Genomic DNA, 14,621 nt, shown 5'->3' with positions numbered 1-14,621 from the left:
AGTGCCTCTAGCGGGGGGGAGATGCCTGCGGGAGTAGGGAGCTGTTAGAAAATGAACACGTTAGGTGTCGGAAAAGCTCTCTGAGGTCATCCAGTCCAACCTGTGGCCGATAGTCACTTTGTCATCCAGACCGTGGAGCTAAGTCTGTCCTTAAACACCTCCAGGGACGGTAAGTCTGCCGCCTCCCTGGGCAGTCCGTGCAATACCTTCTTGGAGAGAGTGGGCACAGAGAGAATTGAGGCTGATACAGGGTAAAAAAAGCACGGAGAAAAGATCCTTCTCTCCCTCAGAGATTGGCCCCAAATTCAGCATTTATTGCCGTCGTGGGGCGGCTGTGGAACCATTCTCATCTTTCATTGTGCTTTGCCCCCTGCTACAGCAGAATGGTTGTGTCCCGCTGGGTGATGCTCCTGAGGGAAGCCGGAACCACCATCGTCAGCAAGCGTTGGTGGTATAGTGGTTAGCATAGCTGCCTTCCAAGCAGTTGACCCGGGTTCGATTCCCGGCCAACGCAAATTCGTTTTGTTCTTCCTCATTATATTTTTTTTTCCCCCCCATTTCTCAATGATCCGAACCGAATTGAGATGCACCGGCACGCGGAGCGCCCGCCCGGCTGCGCTTTGCCCACTTGAGCCCCGCCGGGAGGCGCGTGCTGCCGGTTACTTCTCCTCCCGACTCCCGGTGGAGACCCTGAGTGGTGAGGAGACGGCAGGGAAATAAACAAATAACTCAGAATAAAAAAAAAAAAAAAAACACAAAAGAAAAAACCAAACCAAAAGCTTAAGCTCCCCCCCCCAAAACAAAACAACAAGAAAATGAACATACACTAAAAAAAAAACCACTCCGAGATGAAGGAGAAAAACAGGTGTTTCCGCCCGGGATCGAACCGGGGACCTTTCGCGTGTGAGGCGAACGTGATAACCGCTACACTACGGAAACCCGCTATGAATGGGCCTGCCCACTGATAGCTCATGATTCTACCATGGCGACTGAGGGGACGCGGACCTCCCTCACGGCGACCTCAAAATAAACCGGCAAACCCTGAGAAGCGCCGCGCGGGACACACAGTGATTATCATCAATGACTGATTGGAGCTCCCAGAGACCGGCTGGTCTCAGGTGAGGACTGAGGTGCGTGTCCCGGGCAGTATTTGGGGGGTCCCTTCAGAGACGACACAGCCCCACAGGGAGGTTCCCGCTGAGGGGGCGCAGGGCGCTGCTGAAGAAATGTCGCTTTTCCCTGAGGCAGCTGCCACCAGATGTCGGTAGAATAGTGGCGACAGGGAGTGGAGCTCCCTGGAGAGCCGCCCATGAGGGACAGGACCCGCCTGGCCCAGGGGACAGGGGCTGGAAGAGGAAAGGCCCCAAGGGCAGACCTGTTGACAATCACAGATTGACAAGATGCCAGATTGGTTTGAATTGGAAGGACTTTAAATCTCATCATTCCACGCCCTGCCATGAGCAGGGACAGCTTCCACTGTCCGGGATGCTCCAAATCCCACCCAACCTGGCCTTGCACACTTTCAGGGATCCCGGGGCAGCTGCTCTGAGAATTCCATTCCAGGGCCTCACCACCCTCAGTCAAGAGCTGACAATCACAAATAGTTCTAAGTTTGTTCCTCTTACCCTACTGCAATGTTAACAACTTATTTAATGGCAATCCTTCTCTTTTTGGTAAAACCTCAGCCCTTGGAATCAGGTGGTAACATAAGAATTATGTTTTCCTGTTTTGTTTTCTTTGTTGAAGTGTATTTTATGCTCTGCTGGCTGCAGAGAAAAGCTTAGAAGGGAGAAATGAATCATAAACTCAGATGAAAGCAAAAAGAACCTCACTTTTAATAACACTTGCTCTTAATAAAATCTACTTTTAATTTTACAATTTTGTAGCTGATCTTTTGATTTGGGGCCAAAAGGGGTAGAGAAGAGGTTGTCACTTGTCCTTTAACTTCAGGGCTTGCCAGTGTTTTATTCTGATCTGATTTATGATAAGGATTATAATGTTACATCCAAGTCCGTGACAAACCCGGCGTCTCAGGAGTTGTTTGCTTGGTGTTGTTGTTAAACATCCTGGATTGAAACCCTTTTTGCCTGCAGCTGGCAGAGCTGCGGAGAGGATTGGTTACAACCTTTGCACTGAGCATCGGCTGAGCGTGCTGGGGCAGAGCTGATCGATAGCTGGGGGCAAGGTTCTGTCCCTCGAGCAGGGCGAGGTGCATCTGTGAGTGACCCCAGGCCATCCATGGGAAGATTGAAACGCTTTGGGGTTTGTTTTCTTCTGCAGCCCTCTTTCAGCCTGGCCATGGTGGAGAGAGGCGCCGCAGAACAAACAGCGCCAGGGAGGGAGCTCTTGGGAGGTACCTGTGGGAGGCATGGGCAGGAATTCCATGGAAGGTGTCGTGCTGTTGGTGTGAACCCCCAAACCCACCCGGATCCCTGGTTCTGGCAGCACCACACCGAGCCGTGGGCTCTGGATGCTCCTCGTGTGGGCAGCGCCGGCTTTGGGGGCCCTCTTCCTGCTGCTTGCTGCTCGCTGGAATGGCTCCCGGGGATGGTCTGGCTTTTCTGACAAAGATCCATTGTCAGGCACGGCTCAAACTTTGCCCACAGGACAAAGATCCTGCAGCATTCTCCCTTCCGGCCCGTGACCTACCACACTTCCTCACTGCCAGCACTTCCCACCCGCGTGGCACTGCACCCCTGGGCCTCACCCACTCCCCGTGGATGATCCCCAGAGCACCAGGAAGGGCTGTGGCAGGGAAAGAAGAACCCAGGGGCTCATTTGGAGGGGAAGGCTGGATATTCTCTTCTATTATCACCAGCATCTTCTGCCCTTTCTGAGCGAGGAGCCCTCCCCCAGCTCTCACTGCAGCCATGCTCGGCATTGTTTCCCTGCCACACCATGCTGGCTGCCCAGCCCCATTCTCCCCTTCTCCTCCCTCCACTCCCAAACCCTGCGTGGCTGCTCCAAGAGGGGAGCTGGAAGCACCCTGAGCAGGAGAGCCCACAATCAGGGCCGGGAGACGACGCTGCTGCCGCGCACAATACCCCCCCAATTAGCCATTCATTCCTCCTGCCTCTGAAACGGGGAGCGCAGCCCTTGTGCCGGGAGATAAAACAAGGACGGCTTCAATAGCGCTGATTTAAATTAGGTCAGGCTGGCTTTTGTGCGGCAGGGACCACACAATGGCTGTCACACGACGGCGGAGGGGAGCGGCACAAAGGAAAAGAGGCCAAGCAAGTGGCACAGATGCTGGGTGCTGGGACCCCGGGGGTGTCTGGAGGGGCACACACTCACCCAGCACGTGATGCTGAGCCATAAAAGGGGTGCCGTGGTCAGCAGGGGACAGAGGGGTCACACACTGCCTGGGCACAACAAGCTCTGCCACACCACGGCCGTGTGACACTGGGAAATTGGGCTTCGGCCGTCGCTGGTTACGAGACAAAGGGGTGACGAGGTTTGGATCTCTCAGGACAAGAAGGATGTTGAGGGGCTGGAGGGTGTCCAGGGAAGGGAGCAGAGCTGGGGAAGGGTCTGGAGCACCAGGAGCAGCTGAGGCAGCTGAGAGGGCTCAGCCTGGTGAAAAGGAGGCTCAGGGGAACCTTCCTCATTGTTGGGGTGTCCTGTGCAGGGCCTGGAGTTGGATGATCCTTGGGGGACCCTTCCAACTCAGGGTATTCCATGATTCCATGACCTGAGTTGCAATCCCCAGCATTGCCCGATTTCTTTCCCCTCATAAGTTCCCCAAAAGTCCATTCCTGGCCTGAGCACCTGGTGTGCTGTGAAATCCTACACTGGCTTCTTTATGGATGGGTGTGTTTGGGGAAATGCCAGCATCTCCCTCAAAATGACCTCAGCTCAGGTTCTCAAAGCCATCTGAGTGTTTGCCTTCAGAGAGAAGTCCTGGGGAGAGTTATCCAGGAGGATGTGAGCACTGGAGCCCCGTCCCAGTTTTCCCCCCAGTTTCATTAATATCCTCATTGCTGTTTTTACAGTGGCAATGCAGATGTTCATGTTTATCTGGCCATGGGAGGACACAAGAGCAGCGTGCTCACAGCTATCAGCCAGAGCCTGATCTTTTCAGCGAGCTGTTGTCATGGACTAAATGAATTTATCCAGGTAAATCCATATGCAAAGGAAGGGCAGGTAAGTTTAAAAATAAGAGTCCACCCCTTCAAGTCTCCCAGGAATAAATAAATGGTTTTTTGTACCCCAAATTGGACTTTTACAGATCCCACTTTGGTACACTGGGCCAAAAACTTGTGGGGGAAATTGTGGGTGTGGAAAAGTGGAAAGAGATAATCAGCCATTTAATTCAGTCTTTTTGGAAGGACAGCTTGATATTCTTTTGCAGTTGCAAGAAAAAGCTGTAAACAAAAAACAATACTTAATTAAAATGTTCATTGTATTACAAAGTCATAATTTGCATGCCAAAATTGCAAGTGTTATAATTTCTACTACTGATAGTAAAAAAGTAGGTGAGCCAAAGCACTGAGTGTGCCAGCCAGTGCCAAAAGGAGGAAACTAGGTTAAGCTATAGTATCAGTTGTTCCTATTCCCCTTCATTTGTTTGTTCACACATGAATAATTTTTTTTTTTTTAAATACAAGACAGCTTAGAGCTACCCTGGGCCATCAGCTCCAATGGCCTACATAATTCCCAGGCTGATTGAAACACGCTGCTTCCCATGGGCACACACAGGCAGCGGAATATTCCGTGGCCACCAGCTGATACTGGAAAGACAGGCACTAAAAATAAGTTGTCCTTTTTAACAGTAAATGTAATTAAGCACTGAAATAGTGCCTGTTGTAGGGAGGTGGCCCTGAAGGCACGCAGCCAAAGAGAGACATGTTGTTAAAAGGTATGTTCCCTTCAGCAGATGGGCAGAGCTCTGGTGCATGAAGCACCCAGTGAAATTATCCACCCAGTTCCTGTAGGAAGCCCGTCTGGAGCAACCATAATAGCCCTAATTCCTCTCAAAATACAAATATATGGTTGCTAGTTTTCACTGCTTTACAGCTATACTATTTGGTGTGTTTTTAGCTGTTTAGTTGTGAGAACACAACAAAAACAGCAACAGCCCTCTTTGGTTTGCATTCTGATTTACATTCTAAAGCCCACACTGCAGCGGAGACTGGAGGTGCCCAGGTACCAAAAGCAGTTTAACTGTGGCAGCACAAAAATGTGTTGTCTGCCAGGGGAAGGTGAAATATTAGGAAAAGGTTCTTCCCCCAGAGGGTGGTGGGCACTGACCAGGCTCCCCAGGGAACGGTGACAGCCCCAAGGCTGCCAGAGCTCAGGGAGCATTTGGACAACGCTCTCCGTCCCTGCACGGGGGGTGACCCAGAAGCACAAGAGGCAGGAATCCAGCTCTTGCTGACAGCTTAGGAGTGTGATCATTGTGGGTTCCAAACAAAAAGACATCAAAGTTATAGCTGATCATGTTATTACTGCAGACATCCATGTATGAAAATAAATCAGAATGGTACAATTATGTGGATATAGGTAGAGATGGTTATTCTCCAGCAAATGGCATCGTCTGGGATGCTCCTGAGTTGTGACTGTGTAAATCCCAGTATTCCTGAGATGGCCTCTATAACCTGAAATACTCATTGGAGTCCTCTCCAACAACCCAAAATCCACTGCAGAAAATAATATGTTCTGCAGAAGATCGGTTCATTTTCTGAATATTTATTTGCTGGTTTGGGCTGGGGTATTTTTCTATTCTTATGACTACTATTATTTGTTTTGTTTATTTCTTCTCCTTTTATCAGCTCCAGCTGAGACAAGGGAGGGTGGGAGGAGGGTTTTGTTCCTCTGGAGATAACAGGAGGCTGTGCCTGTGCAGCCATGGTGACAAGATCCAGGGCGCTTTCTGGCTTCCAAGCAATTTGCTCCCCACCCCTGGCTCCCAAGTAAAAGTGGGGCAGAGATAGAAAGGAGCTTTTGTTTCTCAAGTGCTTCAGCTGTTACTTCTAATTAAGCCAAGAGCTCCAGTGCCTTCCCACTCCCCAGCCAAGGAGGATGGAGCTGGGGCAGAAGGAGAGCCAGGAGGCTGTGGCAGCTCTGCTCTTCCCTGCCTGGGTGACCCGTGCCACGCCAGTGCCTCAGATTCCCTGGCTGCAGGGGGGAAGAAATGAGAGAGCCCGAGCCCAGCACGGGGCCAGCTGGGAACGACCACCCTGCTGTTCCAGGTGTTATTATCGCTTTAGTGCAATCTGTGCCCAGCTCCCCAGACATGCTGACTAGCAGCAAATTGCTCTTTCCTTCTCCAGCTTTCCCGGGATGCCATCCCCTTCTCTCTGAGATGCCAGCCCCTGCCCTTAGGTCTGACAGCATTTCTCCAACCTCCCCAGTGTGCCTCTTTCTAACCCCTGCTGGCACCACTGGGATGTGCTGCAGGAGCCAGGCGAAGTGTCAGCAGCCAGGGGTTGGGCAGGTGGCCTTGGCACGGCCAGGTGGGCTCTGTGGCACAAGGAGGGTGGCAGAGGGCAGAGCCGAGCCAGCTGTGAAGCACACAGCCCCTGCCCAGCTCTGCAGCAGGGAACACAGACTGCTCCACAGCACTGCACGAACATGGGAAGGACTGCCAAGGGGAAAAGAGGGTGGAGATGTGGAGAGAGAGAAAAAAAATGAATGTAGGGAATAGCAAAGCTCAGGAATCCAACAGCTCACAGACTCAAGGCCCAAGCCCTGGCTCAGCTCTGGAAGTTGCCCACCAAGGACTGAAGGAACCCTCCAGGTCACGGCTGCTCCCCTGTGCCTCTGCACCCACTGAACTCTGTTGGATCTCTTCAGCCCAGGATCTCACAGGGAGAAGTTTAGGGCTTCTCTCACAAACATATGGTCTCCCTCTTGGGCCCCATCTGCCAGGCAACGCTGGAGCAGTTGGTCTCTGCAGTGCTGAGCAGAATCTTGTTTACTTTCCCCTCGCATCCCAAAGGTGATCACAGGGCAACCCAAGCCTTCTGTTTCAGCCCAGATTTCCAGGAACTGCCGGGGACTCTGAGGTGGTGTGGGAGCGTAGCCCAAGAGCAAGAGAGGGCACGTGGCATGGGCCAGCCCTGTTCACGATGGAGAGATGGAGCAGCACCTGGCACCTGCTCCTTTCCCCCCCTCAGGACACACAGAGTCTCCATCCACCAGGGACGCAGGGAAATGTCTCCTGACAGCAATAAGCACACACAAAAATCACAGAATCACAGAATCACAGAAATTCAAGGCTGGAAGAGACCTGTAAGATCATCAAGTCCAACCCATGTTCGAACAATTCAACTAGATCACGGCAGCAAGTGCCACATCCAGTCTTTTTTTGAACTCTTCGAGGGATGATGACTCCACCACCTCACGGGTAGATGATTCCAGTATCTGACCACTCTTTCTGTAAATATGTGAGACCAGCTCTCCTTGAGCAGCACCAGCCAAGATTGTTGCAGCACGCCTGATAAAAGAACTTCGCTTCTTCCTCTCTGTGTTCTGCTGCTGCAATTGTGTGCCAAGGACTGGAGGACATCATCCATCCACGCACCAGCCCGTGTTTTCCAGAGACCCCGGCCCCAGCAGGCAGAGCAGCGAGGTCCTGCTCTCTCAGTCGCCAGGCTGGGCAGTCGGTGCTCTAATGGTGCTCGCTGAGCAGAGGGCACGGAGCAGCACGGCTGCATCGCTCCCCCGAGGCTTCCCGGCCAGCCGGTGGCAGCTCCGCGCTAATCAGCCCCGAGGCGGGAAGTGGAAACTTTCTGCTCGCAGCCACTTAGTTTCATTAGAGGCATCACGAGAGAAAACAGGGCCTCGGGTAGGGCAGGGAGAGGCAGGAGGTGGGGAGAGGGGTTTGCAGCTTGTTTGTCGGGGCACTTGGCACGGCAGCTTCAGCTGGAAAGGGGCAGAGACAGCCTGGAGCTGGGGCCTGGCACCCACCCTGCTCAGAGCTCCGGAGGTCTGTAGCTGGGTAGTGATTGTTGCAGGATATATTATTCCCATCCCTGTAAAGAATTTTTCCCCATGTCTAGCCTAGATCTTCCTTGTTCAACACAAACATGGTACTGGGCAGAGTTGGAATATTAAGGGTGCTGCCTAATCATGTATTGATTTCAGTGGAGCTGGATGAGAGGAGTCTGCCCGGCCTTGCTCCATCCCCCTCGTGCCCCAGGAGAATGTTTTGTGTGAGACTAAATGCCTCTGTAAGTGCCTCTCAGCTCCCTGCTCATTGAGAGCTGTTCTGCACAGACACATTGGAGCAGGCAGGGTGCAGGATCCTGGAATCACATTTCCTTTTGGCAGGAGGGATTTTTATCTACCTCAGTCTTCCTGGGCAGTGTGCATGGTGGGGCTGTCAGTTCTCCTGAGCAGGACTGGGCCCAGCCAGGCAGGAATTCTGTCACCACCAGCAGCCCTCTACCCCTTGCCTCCCGTTTCACTCATGTCCTCTCCCAAGAGCAGAAATAAACTCAACTGCTCACCTCTAAGTCTGATTTCCCTGCTTACATTTTTCACTAAGCCAGCTCAAATAAAGCAACACTTTGGAATTGGACTTGATGATCCATGTGGGTCCCTTCCAGCTCAGGATATTCTACATTCTGTGCACCCTGATGGTTTTGGGAGAGATATGTGACAGAGACAGAGCTGGCAGGATAAATAAGACAGGAAAAAGTGACCAGAAGAACAGAACTCAAATTCCTGAACTCTCATTCATGAAGAAGTATTGCCCCTTGTTCCTGGTTTGTGCCTCGTTTGTGAACACAGATGTTCTATTACTCCCACATGGACGAGCAGTTGTTTTCATGTGAGCTCCTGTCCATCTTCCAGTTAAGGGTTCATTTGTTGGCCTTGGAGATTTCAGCAGCAATAATCCTGTTTGGAGACACCCACGCAGCCCTGCAGGAGCTCTGCCCTGGATGGAGAGGAGCTGGGTCAGGGAATGCAGCAGCCAGGAGATGGAGCAGCTTGGCTCCTCAGCACAGAGCAGGAGCAGGCTCGGGAGAGAAAGGCCAGGCCCTTACAGGGCTCTTGTCCCTGATGGAACAGATGTGGCAGCTGCTTTGTGCCACAACCTCTTCGTGTTTGCGGAGCGGCCAAAGGACTCCCCGGGCTGTGCCTGGGGCTGGCACATGGGGCCTTTCATTTTCCTCAAGGGCTCTCGAGGAAGAGCTCATTGTACCTGCTCGGAATTAATTCTGCCAGTCCCCAGCCTGCTCATGGACTCCCTGTGCTGGAGTTCAAGACGTGCCTTTCATTTTTTTCCTTCTGCCTGGGACAATCGATATCCTGGGATGGAGCTGCATCCCAGTGAACATCACACAGACCTGGCTTGGAGCCTCCAGGAATTGGATTTTCCAGGAATTTTCCAAGTCTCCCCACAGCAGCTGCTGGCTGACAGCTTTGTCCCATTCCCTGGTTGCACAGCCCTCGTTCCTCCAAGCCCAAGGATCCCCCTTTGTGCTCCATCAGCTGGAAGTGCTGTTCTGTTTGGGGCTACCTCAGAACTGCTGGCACAACAGAGCTGTTTTGGTTCTGGCTGAGCACTCGGCATCTGAGCTCTCATGTGGTTGGAGCCCATTTTTTTGCAAGAATGAAAACAGTGGATTAATGAGCTGCTTGTGGCTAATGTGCAGGGTTTCTCAGAACTGGTGCTATTAGAGCCCAGCGTCATGTAGGAGGTAAATGGCAGCACACGGTGAATAAAGCAGTGATATAATAGGTTTAAGTAGTCAATTTCCCTTTGGAGTGTCGCTGATAACAGGCCCAAATGCATCCAAGACCATTCCCTTAATGAATAAGACTGCTCTCTAACAGAGCGCACGCTGCAGCGCCTCACAAGGGGTTTATTTTCCATCATTTTCATCCAAAACAAGGCTGGGGTGTTTGAATTGGAGTGGGGTGCAGGGAGCACTATAAACATGGTCCGACTGCTCCACAGGAGACACGTCCTTGTCCCAGTGTGCTGGGCCTGGGTGTGACCAGAGGAAGATACCCAGGACAGGTCACAAGGCTGTACAAAGAATAAGGCTTCTCCCAGCTGCAGTTTTGTAGCTTCCAGCAATCTGTGGGGTCTGCTTGGATGTTGCATCCAAACTATTAGGTTTAATCATCACTGATAGACCAAACCTCCGTAATCTTGTCTAAAACCTTTTGAACCTATTTATATTTTCAGGCTACAAGATATCCTGTGGCAAACGAGTCCAAGATTTAATTATGTGCTGTGTGAAAAACCAATTCTTTTTGTTTGTTTTAAACTGGCCTGGTAATTTCACTGGGGCACTGACTCCCTGTGTTGAGAGAAGCAGCGTCTAAAATACCTGAGGGAAGTAGAATCCCAGATTTTATTGGAAGGGCATGTGATTATGACTTCTATGTGTTAAAAGCACTTCTGAAAATGGAGCACAGGTTCTACTTTTAATGCTTGTGGAAATATTGCCTCCAGTGCTCTTGTTTGCTCTTCAGCTTGTTTTTATTTATTTAATTTTTTTCCCTTAACCTCCCTTTACAAGCTACCCTAGTCCCTGACATATCCAGTTCTCAAGCTCCTTGTTTACTCTGTTTGCATGGGCTTTGTTTTTTACAATATTCTCCTCTCAAGTGCTGCAGCAGCCGAGCGTCTCCTGCGGGAGCTGTGAGCACAAACCCCACCAAGGACAGGCACACGCCTCGGAGCGACCTCTTCCTCCTCATTATGTCTGTGATGGTCTCAATGTCACCAGTTCAAGCACAGGCACACGGGGTTCAATGCGGCAGCGAGATAAAGGCAGGAGAGACATCCCCGCTCCCCCGAGGCGTCAGCGACTCCGCCGCTCCTCGATTGTGCCTTTGGCAGACGCCTCATTAAAAGTGGGTTATTCCACACAAACACCCCTTGCTTGTCCTTTCGCAGGCGTAATCTGAGCGTGGAGGGGGAGCTCAGCCCCACAGCAGCATCTGAGCCTGTCCAGACCTCGACTCTAACGAGCTGCTGTTCATTTGTAGCCTTCCCTGCCCCTCCTGGAGTTGTACTTTCCTGGTGCACCCTTCACTTAACGCTGTCTCTCAGGCAGTTTTGGTCGTGCCTCCAGCTACTGGAATGAAAATTAACATCAACCAAACCAAACTCAGGACACTCCTCTTGCAAATCCTTTGGTCTTAGTCCAAATAACGTTTCTCCTCAGTCGGATACACCTCCTGCATGAATCGTTGTGATGTACTACTAAGTTACAAAGTAGAGGAACCAGACTGAATCTTTTCCTTCCCTTCATGTAAATGGTTTAGTGGAAGGTGTCCCTGCCTGTGGCAGGGGATGGAACTGGGTGATCTTAAAGGTTCCTTCCAACCCAAACCACTCTGTGATCCTCTGTCCTGCAGCCTCCTCCTGCTGTGCTCAGAGCTGTGGCTCTGAGTACTCTCTGACCTGCAGAGAGGTTACAGAGACTGCCTGTGCCTCAGTTTCCCTTTGCACTGGAAGGTCTGTAGGTAGGTTTGGCACTACTGAGTTAACAGTTGGACTCAGTGATATTAGAGGTATTTCCCAACTTGTGTGTGGCTCTCTGCTGTGTGTGCAGACAGGCAGGGATCACTGCAGGGCTGAGGTGCTCAGAGCCTGATGCCTGCAGGTAGCACCTCCACAGGGAGGGACCGTGGAGGGAGGTGCGAGGAGCTGCTGTGTGTGGAGGCTGCCCCGCCTGCGTGTGGGCAGAGCTGCATGTGCAGGGAAAGGGATTTGGGGGAGGGAGAGGAGCTTGGTCTGCGTGGGAGCTCTGTGCCAGCCTGCAAAGGATGCAGGTAGGCTGGATCCGCGCGTGCAGCGCTGGAAAGCTTCCACCGAGGCCTCTGTGATTATAAGAGACTTTTGAAACACACCTCAGGAAAGGGGTCTGAAACATCTCCTTGAGCTCCTCTTGCAGAACTCCCACGGAGCATCTCTGCTCTGGAGCTGTTGTGAGTGTGTGGTGTGGTTTGCTCGGACGGGCGTGTGCGGGGTGCGTGGGCTGGGATGGGTGAGCGGCGGCCGGCAGGGCCAAGTCAAAGAGACTCAGGGCTCGGGGAGCTGGCAGGGCTGAGCCAAAGGCACTCAGAGCTGGCAGGGCCGAGCCAAAGGGGGCTCACAGCTCAGGGAGCCGGCAGGGCCGAGCCAAAGGCGCTCAGGGCTGGGGGAGCCGAGCCAAAGGGGGCTCAGGGCCAGCAGGGCCAAGCCAAAGGCACTCAGGGCCAGCAGGGTCGAGCCAAATGGGGCTCAGGGCTGGCAGGGCTGAGCCAAAGGCGCTCAGGGCCGGCAGGGTCGAGCCAAATGGGGCTCAGGGCTGGCAGGGCCGAGCCAAAGGCGCTCACAGCCAGCAGGGCCGAGCCAAAGGCGGCTCGGGGCTGGCAGGGCTGAGCCAAAGGGGGCTCAGGGCCGGCAGGGCTGAGCCAAAGGCGCTCAGGGCTGGCAGGGCTGAGCCAAAGGCGCTCAGGGCTGGGGGAGCCGAGCACGCCCCGCAGGGCTCTGCCCGAGCAGCATCACCGAACTCCACGCGAGTTCTCTCTGTTTCGGGTGTTCCTCCGCACACCTTTGCTCCCGTCCTCTGTCCAGCTGGCGTCGGGACCGAACCGCGGCTCTCCCTCACTTGTTGAGGAGCATCGGCAGGAGAGGGAGCGGTTCCCTTGGAAACCTCTGGATGCCCAGCAACAAGTCGCTGACAGCTGCCATGTGACCAGGTGCATTAATCAGAAATGTTGTATGGATCAGGTCAGATGGGGCCAAAGTCCAGCGCGCTCCCCCTCCACTCCACTGCTAATTACTGAGCGGCGAGGGCTGCTCTGAGAATGGGGTGGAAAACAACTCAAAATAATTAAATCAAACAGTGACCTTTCTTGTTGTGGATTCTAAGTTCACCCCAGAATTTCTCCATGAAAAAAATCTGTCCGGTCCCCTCTTCCACTGAAACAAATCTTGAAGGCAAATGAGTGAGGCAGAGGAGTCTCCCCAGGTGGAAAAAACAGGGAGAATGAATGTGCCACGGACACAGAGAGTTCCCAGCTCTCTACTCAAAACAAGCCCAACATTTCAAAAGAATCTTTTGAATGAGTAGATCAGGCTTGAGACAGTTTGGGCTGGACAGGTACAGCTTGTGTTCATCACTTGGATCCTTTTGAAAATCATATTTCTCAAGCCTCAACTGAATTTGCTGGACAGCATCACCAGTTAGAATGCAGGGAAAGGACTTGAGTCCAAACTCCTGCCCAACAGCCCTAAAAGAAGAGTCTGCAGCTCTCAGGGAAACAGGCAGTGCCTGTGCAGGTCTCATCCCTTGTGAACAGCTGCAAAATGGCTTTTCTTTGTGATACAGAGACCTGGAGCCCCTCTGCTCTGCAGCCAGGCTGGGAGAATTGGGCTTGTTCCTTTACCCTGGGTTTTCTTTCTAGGATCTTAAGGAAATTAGGTATCCAAGGACTTGGGCGCCCCTCAGCATTTTCCACAAGATGTTGTTTACAGCTTCAGCTCTCATTCCTTTCATATTTCCTCCAAATTTCTGCTTTGCCTGGACCAAGTGAGAGCAGTGGCTTCCAGATTTGTCTCCTGAAGGGAAATCTCTTGCAGACGCATGTCCAAGGTCCTAGGCCAGGCACCAGCAAGGCTGTAATGTCTTCCCTTACCCCAACACCAATCTACATTCTTTGTGCTGTGACTAATTCATGGCAAGGTCATCAGGTCCTGCCAGGCTCAAGCCCTGCTGCAGGGTTTGTCTCCTAGGCTGTGATTTGTGTCACACACAGGTACATTCTGTCCCAAACCAGCTTTTATCTCGGGCAAAACAACGCTGTTGCTGTGGCTGGGCAGGGCCTGGGCTGGCATAAGCCAGGCAAAGGATTTGGCCCGTGATCCGTGGTAGTGGGGGAAGACAAACAAACAAACAAAAAGAGTTGGAAACAGAGCACCTGGCTTTATTGTAATCGCTCTGTAATTTGAATAGCATCCAGTGCCACTTGAAAATGGGCTCCTTCATGTCATCTGCTCTTACTTGCAGGTCTTAAGAGCCCCATTTTACCCACAGGTCTGATTTGTAGCAGAAATTTCCCAAATCAGACATGAATGTGGGTCTCAAGCATTACCTAGACAAGCCTTCGATTCTGGACCATTTTGATTTCTATCTAATTAATGTTCCCACCAATTATTATTTTTTCTTTGGTGTCATGTGGTAACACATCCCATGCACAGGATATACCAGAAGACAAAGCTTTACACAACAGGCTGACCATCTAGGGTAACTTAGGGCAGTCTTGAAAAATTGGTGTCTGCAACCTGTGTGTTTTCCATCCTAGATGTGCATCTCAAACCCATCCCTGCTGACACCCCCAGTCAAACCCAGTAACATGAGTGTTTCTGGAGATGAAGGTTAGGAAATTAATTTGTTCTCAGTGCTGAAAGCTGTGCTCCTTGGCACACTTGAGGGAGTAGTTCCTGACCTCCTTGCTCTGGAAAACAGGAGAGGTCCAAACAGATTCCAACTACTCAGAGCTGGGCTGTCTTTCAGTTTGGTGTGTCTGGGAAGAATTGGAGGGTTGGGGTTTATGCCAGCCCCAAAACAGGATGATAATGAGTGGGAAACCAGCGGGTGCGAGCCCCCGCTCTGACGGACACAGGATGGAGAGGATAGGCTGGTCCCGGGGAATCCGGAGCGAGT

General features: G+C 52.1%; 2 non-coding genes across 2 annotated transcripts; one reads left to right on the top strand and one right to left on the bottom strand.

The window, feature by feature from the left end:
• The first annotated feature begins 442 nt into the window (after window positions 1-442).
• Window positions 443-514, top strand: TRNAG-UCC (transfer RNA glycine (anticodon UCC)). The gene has a single exon. It is a non-coding gene; the product is annotated as a tRNA-Gly (tRNA).
• Window positions 515-866: 352 nt separating this feature from the next.
• On the bottom strand, window positions 867-939 carry TRNAV-CAC (transfer RNA valine (anticodon CAC)). The gene has a single exon. It is a non-coding gene; the product is annotated as a tRNA-Val (tRNA).
• Window positions 940-14,621: the final 13,682 nt, after the last annotated feature.

The sequence above is a fragment of the Melospiza georgiana genome, chromosome 26, assembly GCF_028018845.1.
Source record: "Melospiza georgiana isolate bMelGeo1 chromosome 26, bMelGeo1.pri, whole genome shotgun sequence".
NCBI lineage: Eukaryota > Metazoa > Chordata > Aves > Passeriformes > Passerellidae > Melospiza > Melospiza georgiana.
The sequence above is the reverse complement of the archived record's forward strand: the minus strand, read 5'-3'. Positions and strand labels throughout refer to the sequence as shown.